At 35.7% G+C, this 14257-nt stretch overlaps 2 pseudogenes; both read left to right on the top strand.

Moving 5' to 3' along the window:
- The first annotated feature begins 778 nt into the window (after window positions 1-778).
- Window positions 779-877, top strand: LOC132280433 (small nucleolar RNA R71; annotated as a pseudogene).
- Window positions 878-11357: 10480 nt separating this feature from the next.
- LOC132280246 (U2 spliceosomal RNA) lies at window positions 11358-11464 on the top strand (annotated as a pseudogene).
- Window positions 11465-14257: the final 2793 nt, after the last annotated feature.

The following is a 14257-nucleotide window of genomic DNA, read 5'->3' as shown; positions in this document are numbered from 1 at the left end:
CTTTGCAATGGATTGAGAGTGAGAATGAAGCAATTGTGTGTTTGCCTCAAGAGTGCCCAAAGCATTTAAAACTTTTTCTTCAAAAGCCGGACTTCTAGAATTACCTTGGGAATAAGATTGATTGGGAAAATGAGAATTCGAGAATTGATTCCCTTGTGATTGATATGGCTTATAACCTTGGGATCCTTGGTTTTGAAGTGGAGGTGGAATGCATTTCCCTTGGAAACCGCCTTGGGAAGGGTTTGAACCCTCTCTTTGATTTTTCCAAGAGAAGTTCGGATGATTTCTCCAACTTGGATTGTAATGAGTACCATAAAGATTTCCCCCTTGATTCACAAAAGTTGCTTTGACTTGCTCATTAGGTTCACTTTGCACTTGTCCATGAGGACAAGGAGAAGTAGAATGAAGAACACTAGAACAAGTCATACAAGATTCATTAGATGCATGATGAGAATGGTTAGGAAAGGAAAATACTTGGTTCACCGAGTTTTGGTTGATCAAGAATTGATCAAACCTTTGAGATAAGGATTTCATCTCGGCGGCTATCTCATTTATATTGTCTACTTGATGTAAACCAACACTCTTCCTACCTTGTATATTTCTTCCATTCTTTGAAGACAATGTTCTATGCAATGAATTTTCACTCATGCTTTCGTAGAAACGCCACACATCATCCTCATGCTTATCAATGTAAGAACCACCCATGGAAGCATCAACCATACCCTTGTAATTGTCTGATAAGCTCTCAAAGAAATATTGAACTAATTGCCATTTGGGCATGTCATGATGTGGACACTTCCTAAGCAATTCATTGAAGCGTTCCTATGCCTCATGAAATATTTCCCCATCCCCATGTGTAAACTCTCTAATTGAAGTTCTCATGGCATTGGTTTTAGAAACCGGATAGTACTTCTTCAAAAACTGTTGTTGCATTTCTGCCCAAGTAGTGATTGAAAAAGGCCTAAGATTGTTAAACCAATATTTTGCCTTGTCTTTAAGGGTAAATGGAAAAAGTTTAAGCCTTAAGACTTCTTCCGGCATGTCCGTGTATTTCATGGTAGAACAAACTTCAAGAAACTCATCCAAATGCTTGTAAGGTTCTTCACTAGGAAGTCCATGAAAGTTAGGAAGCATTTGAATGGTTTGTGCTTTAATTTCATAATGATGTGCTCTAAATGGTAGTAATTGGATGCATGTGGGTGCATTATACTCATTTGGCACATAATGGTCTCTCAAAGCAAGTGGTGGGTTAGCAACTTGAGGTGCAACATGGACACCTTGATTTTGAATTCCTTGATTGATGATGGGAGGTTGTGGAACATACATTGGCCTTGGCATTCCCAATGGAACTTGGCCTTGTTGTTGTTGAGGTTGGTGATTGTATGGCCTAGGCATGCCTAACGGTACTTGCATGTTATCATGATACAAATTTGGATGAAGGATACCTTGTTAATCTATGTGACCAATGTGATACCCCTCGATTCTAGAGCCACGGGTGATCAAGTCCGAGCACAGATTCGAGGGATACCAAACAATTAATATATAAACAAACAGGAATAAAACTGAATTAAGAATAAAATAATAATGCGCTGAAAGAAATCTCAAGTAAAAAAAAATCCTCAAACTTTAAATAATAAATTAATATTATTTAAATCCTTCAAATCTGTACAACTCGGGAATCCATCCAGTGGACCCCTAATAATTCCAACTGATAAATAAGTTTACAAAATAAGTATCCAAAACTAAAATAAGAAAAGAAATCCTATGTAGTCGGAAGAGTGAGTGATAGTCTCTGCTCAGCACGAACAAGTCTACGACTGGAACTGTTGAGCACTTAAAAAATAGAAGTGGGTCAGGCCCACGAACAAGTTCTATCCTACTACAATCCAAGCAGAGACTCGATACGCATATACATACTAACCAACTCAACAATAGCTAAATAGTCCGTAAATATATATATATTCACACTAAAGGACTCTCACTGGACTACAGGCCGGTCTCAACCTGAATAGAGGCAACATGCAAAATGCACACAAAGTGGGCATGTGTACCTAAGCCTAACAGGGTACACCTCCAACCATCATAGCCAGCTATGCATCCCAATGCATATACGCTCCCTAACCGTCGATCCTGAGACTCAAGCTCATATTGAGGTACCATAAAAATATATTTAAAATCCATCCAGAATCCTTAGTAGTGCCGCTCACCTATATGTTGCCTTGACACTACAAATCCATATGATTTAACTTTTAGTCAATCCATTTCCTTAATCCCAGAGTAGGTAGGACTTAGCGGTTTTTGAGCTAATCCCCCTTGTATGCCACCGTCCTATACCGGTGCATACATTCCATCCATCCAGTAGTTGATAATACAGACCATGCATGTAAATATCAACTGATCCATAAATCCAACAATTGAAAATAAAAATATTAAATTTAAACATTCAATTGTTCCGTAAAGAGCATACAAAAGTTATGTAATTTAATATGCTGATTTTAAACTACGCAACCATAATCTAGCAATTGGCAATACAACAGTATATGTAATTATCAATTTATCCCAGAATCCATATAATTGAGAGAACATGAATAAATGTCTACCTCAATTAATTCCATAGCAAGCATAATAAACATTGGCAAATTATCATGCTCATATCACCAGTCCAACAATTGATACGATAAATGCTGAAATTTAAACATCAATTACTCCTTAACAAGCATAGTAAAAATACATAGATTTTAACAGTGCTTATTTTATATCATTAATACATGATTAGAATTTGATAATCATTTACAGAAAATTTCTATAACAAGTTAAGCAACTTAAACCACTTGCATTCCCTAACAGTTTACAACTTTGTTCAGAATTGTTTACTGTTCAACCTATAACCCTAAGTGGTTTATTAACCATTCCCACACCCTCTGGAGCTTTAATACAACCTTAAAACTCATTTAGGTTCCCATGTACAGCCCCTGATTACTCCAAAAAGGCCAAAAATCAAACCCAGAAGCAATAATTCGTCAAAACTCATCAAAAATAGGGTGGAGCCGCCTCCCCCACATGGGGAGCCGCCTCCACCATGTGTTGAGCCGGCTCCACCCCATGTGGAGCCGCCTCCACCTCTCTTAGAGCCGGCTCCACCCTTGTGGGGAGCCGCCTCCACCTCCAGTTTGCCCAGTTCTCTCTTCTTCCTTCACCGATCTGACCTCCGGCGATTTACATCACTTCTGTCCTCCATCGTCCAGGTTCCTAGGTGTCTGAACCAGACTCCAAGGTGTTCCAGAAACCTGTAACCTCTTTGTCTAATGTTCAACAATTATTTAAACCCGAATTATACACTAAAGATTCAGAACAACCAATTTACAGTTTGTAAGCGTTTATTGTTTGAACAATTCAGACACTGTAATATAGACTACTCCTTGTGTTTTCTAACAGGTTCCAGACTAATTAAATTTTTAGTACATCAATTAACATGAATTTAAATAAAGTTATGCACAGAAGAAATTAAAACCAACTATACACAACTCGCAACCACGTCCGGTTTAAACATCTCAACCATGCATCCCAGTTTAAGTTTAATTCTTATTTATACCTGGAGTTGAATTAGATATGCAAAGAACACGAGCCTAAGGAATAGAGTTAGGATTAGAACTTGCCTTTGAGGTTTCGGTTCAAAACCTCAGCGCCGTCTTCCTAAAATTTCTGGCGATTCCTACTGTTCCCGACTCCTCTGTTGCCCCTGGTTCCAACCACGAACAATGCTCCTTCCTTCTCACCCAGGTCCGACCTTAAACTATGGCCGAAACCCTAACCAATTTTACTCTGTTTCTCTCCGTCTCTCTCTGTATACGTGAACGTTTCTCTGTATACGTGAACAGGGTTTTCAACCCTAAACATACGTATACTATTCTTTATATAGGCTTCAACTTAAAAACCTAATTCCAGTTATACTTAGGGATTGCAAAAAAAATAAAACACAAGTCGGCTAACCAGTGAAACGTATTAAAACCCTAGAATTATAATACACATTAAATAATGTCTAACAATATAATTCACTTATCTAACTACCAACAATTAAACTAATCCACATAAGCACACATTAATAAAACAAAGTAATTAAATTTAAACCATTCAACAAATAAGACAATTAACCCAATTAAATAAAACAAATAATACACTTAACTTAATTAAGAAATCACAAATAAACCAATTAAACAAATAGCCAAATAACCACCTAAAATGCAAAAATTACAATATAACCATAAAGAAACTACCGAGACTATCCTTTTAAAAATTAGGGGTATTACAACCAAGGTCCTCCACATGATCTTCTTCATGCATGTCCATTAAAGGATTGGTTCTATTTGAACTTCCTCTTCCCCTAGGAATTCTAACGATGAATTCAAGATGCAAATCTAAAGGGATAAGAGTGGATCTCAATAAACGACAACCATGCATGCACAATAACAAACAAGCAAGCAAAACAAATGAACAAAACACTATGCCTTCACAACAATGCAATTAAACTTCTTCCACAAACACAATTCCCATGTTTGAAACAACAATGATGCAATGACAAGAAAAATGCCTCCACGCGGGCTCAAGATTTATTTACAAATGAAATACAATGCCTCCACACAGGTTCACGATTTAACTAAGGAGATTGAGTTGAGAAAATCTCACAAAGGTCCTATAGCACTTCAACTCCAAATTTAGCTTAGCTTAGCAATTTTTTTTTTTTTTTTTTTTTTTTTTTTAGCTTTTTCCTTTATTTTGCTTTGCTTTGCTCCTTAGCTTGGATGCTCCTTTGCTTGGCTTCTCTCCAACAATACACCTAGTCAAGTAATAACAAACACAATAAGTAACCAAAAAGAAAAATAAAAACAAAGTAAAGACACGATCAAAAGAGTACTAATCCTAATTGAATTCCACAAATTCGATGTTGCCTAATCAAATCAATCAATCAATCCCCGGCAACGGCGCCAAAAACTTGGTGTGTCGCGAGACCAAAGCTTGCAAAGTGTACTAAGATGATGTGGCCAAGTTTTACATTTATAATTTGCCACTGCTAAAACTATTACAAATGTAGTAAGAGAGAGTAGGGATCGTCCCAAGGGATTGATGTCGAATTGGGTTGTGGAATTGCAACTAGGCTAGTAGGTCGAATGATCAAACGATTGGTTTGTTGGTTGTTTAGACTAGAGAGCAACTAAATTAAACTAAGTATGAATGCACTAAAGAGTAAGTAAAAGAGAGAGAGAGAGTTCTTGGGGTTTAGAGATCACCACCAAGCAATGCATTTCTATACCATTGACAAGTGATTAATGAGGGTAATTGTGCGTTGTAATATTGGTGTGTATTCGTAATTGGTTGATTCAATTAGCAAGGATAACCAATTAAGCATGTATTGTCTAAGCATCATGTGAAAGGCACAATATAACAATGAAGCATATATTGTCTAAACAACATGTGAAAGGCACAATAGATCAAAACAAGCCATTATCCTTTCATTAAGCTCACAATTCAAATATACCACAAGGTTAGAGACATATGCTACTTGTATTCAAAAGCATGGAACATCAAACAACAAGCATGGATTGTCCTCCCATTTAACACTACACTACAACTACACTACTTGCATGAAAATAAACTAAGGGAAAAGCACATTCCATTAAGCACTATGTCTTGACAATCTCTAGATCTATAACATCAACACACACAGACATGCATCAATAACACAAAATCTAGAGACAATCACATGAACATCTATTCTAGCATACATAGACATATGGATAGAATGAAATGAACAATTGGAAGCATTAAACCATATAAGTCATTGAATAAACAAGATATATATAATTCAAAGTGCCAAAACATGTATAACAACACTAATCCCTGAATAATACACAAGATTAAGGTAAAGAAAGCATGCTTGGGGCTAACTCTAGCCCCAAGAGGATGTCTAGCCACTCATGGTGATGCTCCTCCAACCCTCAAGGGCAAGCTCCATGGATGAAATCTGCTCCTTGGAAGATGAAAGTCCTCCAATGGTGTCTCTAGCTTCCTCCTCCTTTGCCTCCACCAAATGCTAAGTGTCTCCCTCAAAAAGTGCATCATATTCCTTTTATAGGTAGGTCAAGTGACACACAAAATGAGATGGGGTCGTGCAAGGCATATTCCCCAATGATTGGATAGAGGACAGAATGAATGAGCTGGCTTTTTAACTTTTTCGCATTGGAGGAAGTTCGATCGATCGAACCTTGGACTTGGATAGATCGAACTTAGTTGAGATCTATCGAACTAAGGTTGGATCAATCCAACTGGCTGTGCTTTTTGGAAAAAGACAAATCTGAGATATTTTGGGAGATATTTTTGGGAAAAGGACAAAAATGGTTAGTGGGGTGGTACTGCTGTGGATAAGATTAATCATTTGGATAAGGACAAAGATGTTCGATCGATCGAAGGATGGTGTTGGATCGATCGAACTTTGGGCTTTTTGTTTTGGGTCAAGGTTTGGATTTATCTCGAAGTGCTGAGATCGATTAGTGTTAGATCGATCGAACTTTGCTGCTTTCCACCTTTGGCTTCTTTTTGCTTCTTTCTTTTTCCACTTTGCTCATTTCTTTGTTCAATCCCAGAATTGCTTCAATTAAGCTCTTATTTGGCTGAGTTAGCTTATTTTCGGGATAAATGCCTGAAAATGGAAAAAACACAAAATCAATCTAAAACGGTAAAGTAAGATAGATAAAGGTACTAGAATACCCAAGCTTAACGGGTTAAATTGCGCAATTTTCAGTGCTCATCATTCCTCAATGTAGGAAAACACAAGAGATAGAAAGATATTACTATACAAATAAACCAGCAAATATATGGTAAAAGAACACAAGGACGGGTAAAAAGAATTTCTAGCATCTGCTCCTTTAACATAGTGGTTCCTCAAAAACACCCAATGTTGCTATCAGTTAAATCACCCCCCAAACTTAATATGTTGTATCTGGTAAAATCAATAAACTCCAACACATATTAGAGTATCAAGTATATGGAGTAAGCAAAGAGAAATATCATAGTGAACTAACATATAAACACAAAGAAATAGATAAAAAAACATGTATATATAAATTTTTGAAATCAGTACAATGCTTCTGAGATAAAGACTTAGCGCAGGTAGACATCATATGGAAATAAATACATAAAAAAGAACTGCCCTAGTCAACAAAAATATAGAAAAGTCCTAAGAACTAATCCATAGGTGGTGGTGGTGGAACAGAAGAAGAAGAAGACGGATCGGATGGAGTGCGGCGCAGTAACTCCTCTAGAATGCTCTGCTGTGCAACCAGCATCTGATGCAGCACTGTCTGACCATTCTGCAGCTCGGCCACCCTGGCCTATAAAGCTCTAATCTCAGCTTGAGAAGAACTCTCAGGCTGGGTTGCAGGAATGTGTCTCCTCCTAACCTGAGGTCTAGAATCAGAGAGATACACCTCTTCATCTGTAGCCTCATCATCATCGCCGTCATCCTCGTCCTCATCCGCCGCTGCCATTACCACATCAGCAGGGTCGATTGAAAGAATATTAGGTGGGGGTGGATAAGGTGGAAAGCGCATCACATACGGCACACCCCGCGCCTTGGCGTCTCTGCGCCGTCGATCCTCTCGGATCTCATCGAGGGTTTCTTTTAATATAACATACAGAGGCTCGAGCCTCAAGTGGGATGCTCGAGCCTGACTGCTGAAAACCCTAGATCTAACGATGATAAAAGGCTTGAGCATAAAGTACTGATGCTCGAGCTTTTCGCTGCTGATGCTCGAGCCTCAACTTGAATGCTCGAGCATTGTTACAAATTTTTGGATTTTTTAGATTTTTCAATTTTTATTTTCTTTTTCTATTTTATTCAAACTTAAACTAACCTAAACCTAAATGAAGACTAAAATGAACCTCAAATCTAGAAAAGAAAATAACTAGATTAAAAACTTAAAATAACAAAATCAAAATCAAAATAAACTACGGTACAGCATACAAATGTTAAGTTTAACGTCGATAGCTCGATAACATGCTAAGTTTAACGTCGATAGCTCGACGAAAACTTGACCTCTCTAGTCCAAGTAAATAGGATCATGAAGTTCTATTGTCTTCATTGTGCCTCTCTGCATACTACCCTCTATATAGGGTTTCAGTCTCTGTCCATTGACCTTAGACAGTTGTCCATTCTTGCAATTTTATATTTCTATTGCACCATAAGGTGTAACAGAAATAACCATGTATGGACCCTCCTAACGTGACTTTAACTTTTCAGGAAAAAGTTTTAATCGTGTATTAAACAACCAAACCTTCTTCCCAGGCTCAAAAGTCTTACACAAGATGTGCTTGTCATGAAATGCCTTAGTCTTTGCTTTGTAAACCTTAGCATTCTCATAAGCATCATTACGCAATTCTTCAAGCTCAGTTAATTGAAGCTTCCTGTTAGAACCAACAGATATCATATCAAAGTTAAGCTTCTTTATTGCCCAGAAAGCTCTGTGTTTTAACTCTACAGGAAGATGGCACCCTTTACCATAGACGAGACGGTAAGGTGACATACCAATTGGAGTCTTATAAGCAGTACAGTAAGCCCACAAAGCATTATTCAGTCTATAAGAACAATCTTTACGATCTGGCTTAGCCATTTTCTCAAGAATTCTCTTAATTTTACGATTGGATATTTCTACTTAGCCACTTGTTTGGGGATGATAGGCAGAAGCAACTTTATGGGTGATAGAGTATCTTTGCATCAAGGTACAGAAATACCTATTACAGAAGTGAGCACCTCCATCACTAATTATAGCTCGTGGCATACCAAACCAATTGAAAATGTTCGTTTGAATGAATTCAACCACAACTGTGTGATCGGTGGTTTTGGTAGCTACTGCTTCAACCCATTTAGACACGTAGTCTATAGCCACAAGAATGTACTCATTTTAATTGGACAGAACAAAAGGACCCATGAAATCAATACCTCAAACATAAAAAACGTCAACAATTAAGATTGGAGTTAAGGGCCTCATGTTCTTTTTGGAAATTGATCCTAGTTGCTGACATCTAAGGCATGACTTACAGAATAAGTATGCATCCCGGTGAAGGCCAAAAGAAACCGCATTGAAAAATCTTAGCTGCAGTTTTCTTTGCACTAAAATGACCTCCACATGCCAAACTGGGACAGAAGGTCAAAATAATTAAGATGGACATTCCAATCTTATTAATTTTATTTAAACTACTCGATCTTTTTATTTAGAATGCATTAGGAAAGTAAGTGTTAACTAGTAACTACACAATAAAAATTTAGAAGAAAATGCCCAATTTAGGTGACAATCTAGCATCAGCTAAAGTTGTTAAGTTGACATTTTAAAAATCCCTAATCAGTAATCACAGAAGAAACCACCGTACATGGCATCAGATAAATGAGAACATAACAAAATTAAAATAAAAAACAGAGAAAACTAGAGATAAATTAAACTAGTCAATCTTATTGAATCAAAAGTTTAAATCTATGTTTAACATTATTAGAAAATATTAGAAGGGATGACAGATACAATATGAAATCTAGAAAGAATTCAGGTTCCAAAAAGCAGAGATGATTAGATGGAGATGTATCATAATATCAGGAGCATTAATCTTTGTGATAATGTGATTCTAACTTACAATTACTCAATTTATCTATCATATTCATCAAACAAGTAAGATAAAATCTAAAATAGATGTGAATGTGATTCATTAAAAAAAAAAAAAAAAACTAGGGTTTCGGGTTTCGGGTTTCCAAGTTGTATAAAAAAAAATTATATTTTACCTGCAAATCAAACGGTGAATCAACAGCAAAACAAATTGGTTATCCGTCCTTCTAATTCCGTCGTAAATGATGAAGATTTAAAACCTGAGCATAATGATATGCACAACCACGGTCGTGACTTAATCCAAGCTTTTCGTATCTGTTTTGTCACTTTTGTGCAAAGAAACTAGAAAGTGAAGTTTTATGTTGGACTTTATTTGGTACTTTTAGTCTTTGTTATTCTGTCTTATTGGGCTTTATTTGGTACTTTGTTATTATGTCTTATTGGGCTTTATTTTGTACTTTGTAGGTGAATGACTAAATGGTCTTGATTCATTAAAGTATTACTAATATGTGAGGGTAAAATAAAAAATTCAAGGGGGGTATTTTTTAACTTTAAAAAAAATATAAATATACTATTAAAAAAAATTCACAAGCTCCCTCCGCCCTTGAGGACGTCGGATTTTACCAACCATTTGTTCATGTATGTTACTGGATTATTTTTAATAGTGTACTACAACTAAGGAGAGACTCTCATGAGAATACTTACGAGCTCTCCTCTTATAGCAAGATGTGAGTTGTTCACATTTTTTTGTGAATAATAAAATATATAAAAATAAGAAAAGTTGAAACTAAAAGGTCCTTGGAAATTTCACTCTACAAACTTTCTGAAAATTCCTCTTCCAACTCTCCCTCTCCAAAATATTTATTTGGAAATTGAATCTTGTATCACTTAAATAGTTAGTGTAGAAGTTGGGCATTACACTCTAACCTAGTTGGTAGAGAGCCTAACTTTCCAAACAGATGTGTCTGTGTTGGCTACAAGTGCGATTTTGTTATATGAACAGAACATTGACTTTTTTATAACATGGTTGAAACATGAAAGGGGTAGCAATTCATATTTGCGTGTCATATTTGTATCATGTCAAAACATGAGTATGATGTTTTGTGGGTCGAAACGAGCAGAAACACAATATGCGCAACTCTTTTAATAAATTGTTCAAAACCTGACACAATACTATTCGACACGTTTAATTAAAATTTCATACTATTAGAATTATTATGACACGTTTATCAAACAAATTTAGTTAAATGAATCATTTATTACATGATCACGACACGGTTAGTCCAACAGGTTGAGAGGTCAAACACGAACACAATGCGTTTAATTATAATCATATTAATTTGAATCAACATATTACTATGATTTAAACCAAACTCAAAATAACACAATTATAATCCAAATACGTTTATTGCCTTGTGTCGTATTGAAAATTGTCACCCTAGTGAAAATTGTCACCCTACCTAAGCCCCTTTCTTTCTTGTCCCTCTAACAGAGATGTTTCACCCAAAGTTTCAACGTTTGTATACACATCTCAATGGGAGACATTAAAAAAGTTATAGTATATTTTTAATGCAATGACAATTTGAAAATACTTCAAAAGATGAAAGTGAGAGAGGCCGGGGGTTAATTTCTGTTTTCAACCCACATCGACTAAAAGATGAAAGGAGGCCATTAGTCGTGTTATAAAAGAAGCAACCCAGGAGAATTCAAAGCATACCTTTCTCAGCCTTTTGGCTAAGATTGAGTGTAGTATATATTCTTATCAGTTTAAAATCTGATACATGTAACTTTTATTCCTTTTGATTCTTTGACAAACAAAAAGAATTTTTTTTTTTTTTTTTTGGGATGACACATAATTTTGTGGATTTCGAAATGACCTGAGTTCATGTGGGTACTTATGGACAAGCATTAGAGTTACATCTACGCCCCTCCACTCTTTTGTCAGCTTTGGATTTTTGTATTTATAAAAATCCTTAATTGAACCATGTCATTGAAAATCTACAATTTCAAAAATAAATCGTACTTGCAGTTTCTCATAAAAGCAACAACAAAATTTATGATTTTCTTGTTTCAACTTTTTCTGGGTAAGGATTTTCTTGTTTAAACTTGTCCAAGTGTATAACAATTGTTTGGCGCAAGGTATTTTCTTCTTCTTTGTCATCATCATTGCTGTTGCTCTTATTCTTACCATCATCATCATTTGTAGTTTACTACTAAAGAAGAGCATCTCCTAAACCCTTTTGTTGTTGACACTTTTTTTAAAACAAAGTCAAAATTGTTTGAACAATGCATTTTAATGGTTCACATATACCTATAAAGGCATAGTGAAGGAATTGCACTTTTTGGTTTCTAATTGTATTGAATGAGCGTCCACTACAACTCCTTTTTCACCTCTTCAGTTTGGAAAATATCATATTTTTGTATTTTAACCAAATCTTGCAATTAACTGACATCATGAAATTGCTTTTCCTTCGTACAAAGTATTAGTGTTCTTTCTGAACTCATCTCTGCGAGTCTATGAATTCAAAATGTTGCAAAGAAAAATAAAAGTAACCTGATGGTACTTTGCCCGTTGAGATGGTTCTAATGTTTTCCATATGCTTGTATTAATACCATTGCTCTTTCTTTCACTTCAAGGACCTTAGATTAATACACTATATGATTTTATCAAATTATGAAAACAAATTATTTCACGGAGGCTTACATTTTTTTAGCATTTTTATTTCAAAGAAATGATGTCACGCAATATCATCCTTTTTGTCATGTTATTCCACAAAGAAAAATGCATATTTAGTTATTTTATTCTGCACCATTGATATGGCAATCAAATTTCATTCAAAACAAAAATCGCATTTCATTTATGGGAGTTCGAAACTCTCCCTTGGGCAATGGGAAATCTTTGTTGTACTGTTTGTCCATTTCCATTAACAATCTAGCCCCATGGCTTTGAATTTAAAAGCATCAATTTCATTTGTTTTGACCCTATGTTAAATCACCGAGTCAATGTTTGCAGGATATCAAGAGGTAACAAGGGAAACCTGTTCATTTTCAGAATGGTAGATCCATCCTACAGAGGTTCTCTTTAATGTAGCTGTTGCGAGAACTTCTGTCAAGGCAGTTGAATTGTGAAGGTACTTATCAATTTATAGATCGATCAAATTTTGTTGTATATGTAGAATATGTGGATGTACCTTGTCATATATTTTAAAAGCATAATCAATATGCATTTTTTGTCACAGGCTTGAAAAGCTTCCATAATTTAAATTGATGAATAATCTTTTCTTTCGGAAATCTGTTTACTCTCTCTCTCCCCCTCGGTGATTGTAACGCATGCTAAACCAGACTATATCTGTATCCAAATTTATCAAGAAATAGATATGACTTCTTTAGAAATGTCTTCCATCCCTCCTACCAAATGGAACATAAGCTTAGAAGTTTATGTCATCCCGAAGTTATATAACTTTAGGCAGGAGGGAAATAGATGGTACAAATCTTGCTGCCCAGGGCTTAAGAAGATGAAAGAGAAACTATGCATTCTGAAGCTGCTTTGAATTCTATATAACACTGTTGACGCTAAAATCGGCTCCTAAGATCCGATTCGGAATTGATATAGTGCGGGCGTGCCAGAACCAACTATATGGTTCGAGTGTTAGTTGTCAATTTGCAGTCTCTTTGAGAAAATTGACTATCAGGCGATTATAGGAGAAAGAGAACAAGTATACTCCTTAATGAGTTCTAATTGCCTTAATTAAAAGGACTTTAAAATGAGTAATTTATAGTAACAATTGAGAGAATAGAAAATGGAGAGAAATAGATATACAAAAAATAGAGAGAGAGAGAGATTTAGAGGGAGAGAGACAGAATGAGAATAAAAGAGATAGGGAGAGAGAGAAATAACAAGGATGCTATTTTGGGAAAGAGCTTGAGAAAGTAAACAAATAAATTAAAGATTTTGAGGGTGCTAGACCTCTAGTACAACATGCCTCCTTATTTATTTATAGAAAAATACTTAAACCAACTTCCTAAATACAAGCATTCTAATTGTATTATAACTCTATCATACAACTGAAAAATAAATTCAAACTAAACATTCCTAGATAAACACTAATTCAAAAATCAAGTAAACACATAAATCTTATCCAACATAAAGTTCAAAAATATTCCACCCGATCAGTAGCGCCCTTGTGTGTAGCTTTGTTTTGTGTAAAATCTGCCACGTCATTACTTCTTCTCCTAAAGTCCACTTCCATGTTTTTGGCCCACTTAAACCATATGCAGAGCCCAACCTTCTCTCGTAGCCCAATCTCTTGCCATGTTACTATATCTTAAGCCCAATCCCAATTATATCCCAAGCCCAACTACCAAATTGGATGTCAACAATGCCCCCCAATTTTGGTAGCCGTTTTAACCATTCGGCTTCCAAAATTCAAATAACACCCATTGTATCAGAGTTCCACATACACCGTATAATTTCCAACTATTGTCATGATGGTTTAAGTTTCCAAAATCTACCGATTCATCTTACCCATCTAATCCATCATTAATATTGCTGTAATCTTTCCTTCTTCTAATCACACACGCCTCATATTTCTCAAATTCACTTACCTGTGCAT

The sequence above is a fragment of the Cornus florida genome, unplaced genomic scaffold, assembly GCF_030987335.1.
Source record: "Cornus florida cultivar Cherokee Brave unplaced genomic scaffold, ASM3098733v1 CherokeeBrave_3.0.0_Hap2_Chr10, whole genome shotgun sequence".
Classification (NCBI taxonomy): domain Eukaryota; kingdom Viridiplantae; phylum Streptophyta; class Magnoliopsida; order Cornales; family Cornaceae; genus Cornus; species Cornus florida.
This window is presented reverse-complemented; position numbering and strand designations above follow the sequence as displayed.